The sequence below is a fragment of the Octopus bimaculoides genome, chromosome 6 (assembly GCF_046866305.1).
Source record: "Octopus bimaculoides isolate indiv1 chromosome 6, ASM4686630v1, whole genome shotgun sequence".
Classification (NCBI taxonomy): domain Eukaryota; kingdom Metazoa; phylum Mollusca; class Cephalopoda; order Octopoda; family Octopodidae; genus Octopus; species Octopus bimaculoides.
In genome coordinates, this window is record NC_142933.1 from 24,419,944 (window position 1) to 24,424,943 (window position 5,000).

The window sequence follows — 5,000 nt, forward strand, 5'->3', positions numbered from 1 at the left end:
AAATGAGAATATTTTGGTAATTTATATCAACAGAAAAACTTTAAATAATGCGTACAGAAGCATTCATTACAAATTTTAAAGAATCCAGTCTTCAACCTTCAACTGTATCAAGCGGATGTACGAACAGTCAGTTAATTCACAGAGGTAAACTTAAGACTAAACGAGTTCCCTGTTAACTGGACACTAGTAATTTATCATAGTTGGTGCAGTATGAAATAAATAATTAAAAAAATATATAGATATTTTTTTTGTTAAGGATTTTGTTCAAAAATTTTTCTTTTTTTTCTAAAATGAAAGGAGAGACACGTATTCATGCCAACCTTTTTAGCAGAGCGTAGTTTCGATCTACGGACCTCTGGGTTATGGGCCCAGCACGCTCCCACTGCGCCACTCTGCTAACCGTTTTCACCCTGTTGATAATAATGATTTGAGGCACAAGTTGCGAGGTCATACAACTGTAAAAGTTCTGAGCTGGAAATCTTTGGTAAATGGAAATTAATAAACTAAAACCTCCTCAAGACTGGAAACATAAGCAATGCTGATAACTTAAATTTCACTGTTTATTACACTTTTTGTTATGATTTGTGTGTATGTGTGTATGTGCATTTGTGTAAGGGCGTTGAACTGTTCGGCGTTATGGGCCCAGCTCGCTCCCTCTGCATCTCTCTGCTGTTGACAACTGTAGAGGGAATAATATATGTGTGTGTGCGTGTGTGTGTCTGTAATGGAATCGATCTGTTCGACTAATAAAACAATGATTCAAGAACCATATCCTGACATGGACGCAGTGCAGTGACTAAAACCCAAGACGTATTGCTTATGGGATTTGTGATAAAATATTTAAAGACTAACAAGTATATAGCATAGCGAAGTTTCGAACTATAAACCTCTGCGTTTTGAACCCAGCACGTTCCAACTGCGCCATTCTGCTGTCGACTTCCTAGTTGCAGGATATGTCAGGATATGGTTCTTGAATATTTTGGTAAATTATATCAACAGAAAAACAATATTTTATTTTTCTAAAATGAAAGAAAACATACGTATTCATGCCTACTTTCTTAGCAGAGCGTAGTTTCGATCTACGGACCTCTGGGTTATGGGCACAGCACGCTCCCACTGCGCCACTCTGCTAACGGTTTACTTATTGATGATAATAATGATTTGAGGCACAAGTTGCGAGGTCATACACATGTAAATGTTCTGAGCTGGAAAACTTTGGTAACTGGAAATTAATAAACTAAAACCTCCTCAAGACTGGAAACATAAGCAATGTGTATAACTTAAATTTCACTGTTTATTACACTTTTCTTTCTGATTGTGTGTGTGTGTGTGTGTGTGTGTGTGTGTGTGTGTGTGTGTGTGTGTGTGTGTGTGTGTGTGTGTGTGTGTGTGTGTGTGTGTGTTGTGTGTATTTGTGTAATGGCGTTATGGGACCAGCTCTCTCCCCCTGCGTCTCTCTGCTGTTAACAACAGTTGAGGGAATAATATATGTGTGTGTGCGTGTGTGTATGTCTGTAATGGAATCGATCTGTTCTACTAAAAAAACAATAATTCGAGAACCGTACCCTGACATGGACGCAGTGCAGTGAGTAAAACAATAGACGTGTTGCTTATGGAATTTGTAATAAAACATTTAAAAACTAACAAGTATATAACTGAGCGTAGTTTCCAACTACGGACCGCTACCTTATGAACCCAGCAAGTTCCAACTGCGCCATTCTGCTGTCGATTTCCTAGTTGCAGACATTACTTATTTATTACATAAACCAATATCTTATCATTGAGTAAATTGGGAAACTTTCATGATCTGTGACTATCTAGGTTATTAGTAGATTAAGTCAATCTCTAAAAAGAATAATGAAATGAGCAACTCCAAATAGTGATGATTGTGCGTCGATGTATATGCAACAGAAACTTATTTTTCTATCGCCGCCTCTAACTAAGTCTCAAATTATACAAACCTTGATATGAAATAATTTCACGAGTCAAAGAGATTTTCATCAGCATCCCGAAACCTGAGGTTGAATCGGGGACCTTTAAATCTGCCGTTAAACGGTCTCATACTGAGCTATTTTGTATATCTGCTAATGCTCTCGTAAATTGTGGAAATATAAAAATTATTGTCGCTAAAATGAGAATATTTTGGTAATTTATATCAACAGAAAAACTTTAAATAATGCGTACAGAATCATTCATTACAAATTTTAAAGAATCCAGTCTTCAACCTTCAACTGTATTAAGCGGATGTACGAACAGTCAGTTAATTCACAGAGGTAAACTTAAAACTAAACGAGTTCCCTGTTAACTGGACACTAGTAATTTCTCATAGTTGGTGCAGTATGAAATAAATAATAAAAAAAATATATAGACATTTTTTTTGTTAAGGATTTTGTTCAAAAATTTTTTTTTTTCTAAAATGAAAGGAGAGACACGTATTCATGCGAACCTTTTTAGCAGAGCGTAGTTTCGATCTACGGACCTCTGGGTTATGGGCCCAGCACGCTCCCACTGCGCCACTCTGCTAACCATTTACTACCTGTTGATAATAATGATTTGAGGCACAAGTTGCGAGGTCATACAACTGTAAAAGTTCTGAGCTGGAAAACTTTGGTAAATGGAAATTAATAAACTAAAACCTCCTCAAGGCTGGAATTACACTTTTTGTTCTGATTTGTGTGTGTGTGTGTATGTGTGTGTGCATTTGTGTAATGGCGTTGAACTGTTCGGCGTTATGGGCCCAGCTCGCTCCCTCTGCGTCTCTCTGCTGTTGACAACTGTAGAGGGAATAATATATGTGTGTGTACGTGTGTGTGTCTGTAATGGAATCGATCTGTTCGACTAATAAAACAATAATTCAAGAACCATATCCTGACATGGACGCAGTGCAGTGACTAAAACCAAAGATGTATTGCTTATGGAATTTGTGATAAAATATTTAAAGACTAACAAGTATATAGCATAGCGAAGTTTCGAACTACAGACCTCTGCGTTTTGAACCCAGCACGTTCCAACTGCACCATTCTGCTGTCGACTTCCTAGTTGCAGGATATGTCAGGACATGGCTCTTGAATATTTTGGTAAATTATATTAACAGAAAAACATTATTTTATTTTTCTAAAATGAAAGAAAACATACGTATCCATGCCTACTTTCTTAGCAGAGCGTAGTTTCGATCTACGGACCTCTGGGTTATGGGCCCAGCACGCTCCCACTGCGCCACTCTGCTAACGATTTACTGGTTGATGATAATAATGATTTGAGGCACAAGTTGCGAGGTCATACACATGTAAATGTTCTGAGCTGGAAAACTTTGGTAACTGGAAATTAATAAACTAAAACCTCCTCAAGACTGGAAACATAAGCAATGTGTATAACTTAAATTTCACTGTTTATTACACTTTTCTTTCTGATTTGTGTGTGTGTGTATGTGTGTGTGTGTGTGTATTTGTGTAATGGCGTTATTGGACCAGCTCGCTCCCACTGCATCTCTCTGCTGTTGACAACTATTGAGGAAATAATATATGTGTGTGTGTTTGTGTGTGTGTGTGTGTGTGTGTATTTGTGTAATGGCGTTATTGGACCAGCTCGCTCCCAGTGCATCTCTCTGCTGTTGACAACTATTGAGGAAATAATATATGTGTGTGTGCGTGTGTGTATGTCTGTAATGGAATCGATCTGTTCTACTAAAAAAACAATAATTCAAGAACCGTACCCTGACATGGACGCAGTGCAGTGAGTAAAACCAAAGACGTGTTGCTTATGGAATTTGTAATAAAACATTTAAAAACTAACAAGTATATAACTGAGCGTAGTTTCCAACTACGGACCTCTACCTTATGAACCCAGCAAGTTCAAACTGTACCATTCTGCTGTCGAATTTCTAGTTGCAGACATTACTTATTTATTACATAAACCAATATGTTATAATTGAGTAAATTGGGAAACTTTCATAATCTGTGACTATCTAGGTTATTAGTAGATTAAGTCAATCTCTAAAAAGAATAATGAAATGAGCAACTCCAAATAGTGATGATTGTGCGTCGATGTATATGCAACAGAAACTTATTTTTCTATCGCCGCCTCTAACTAAGTCTCAAATTATACAAACCTTGATATGAAATAATTTCACGAGTCAAAGAGATTTTCATCAGCATCCCGAAACCTGAGGTTGAATCGGGGACCTTTAAATCTGCCGTTAAACGGTCTCATACTGAGCTATTTTGTATATCTGCTAATGCTCTCGTAAATTGTGGAAATATAAAAATTATTGTCGCTAAAATGAGAATATTTTGGTAATTTATATCAACAGAAAAACTTTAAATAATGCGTACAGAATCATTCATTACAAATTTTAAAGAATCCAGTCTTCAACCTTCAACTGTATTAAGCGGATGTACGAACAGTCAGTTAATTCACAGAGGTAAACTTAAAACTAAACGAGTTCCCTGTTAACTGGACACTAGTAATTTCTCATAGTTGGTGCAGTATGAAATAAATAATAAAAAAAATATATAGACATTTTTTTTGTTAAGGATTTTGTTCAAAAATTTTTTTTTTTCTAAAATGAAAGGAGAGACACGTATTCATGCGAACCTTTTTAGCAGAGCGTAGTTTCGATCTACGGACCTCTGGGTTATGGGCCCAGCACGCTCCCACTGCGCCACTCTGCTAACCATTTACTACCTGTTGATAATAATGATTTGAGGCACAAGTTGCGAGGTCATACAACTGTAAAAGTTCTGAGCTGGAAAACTTTGGTAAATGGAAATTAATAAACTAAAACCTCCTCAAGGCTGGAATTACACTTTTTGTTCTGATTTGTGTGTGTGTGTGTATGTGTGTGTGCATTTGTGTAATGGCGTTGAACTGTTCGGCGTTATGGGCCCAGCTCGCTCCCTCTGCGTCTCTCTGCTGTTGACAACTGTAGAGGGAATAATATATGTGTGTGTACGTGTGTGTGTCTGTAATGGAATCGATCTGTTCGACTAATAAAACAATAA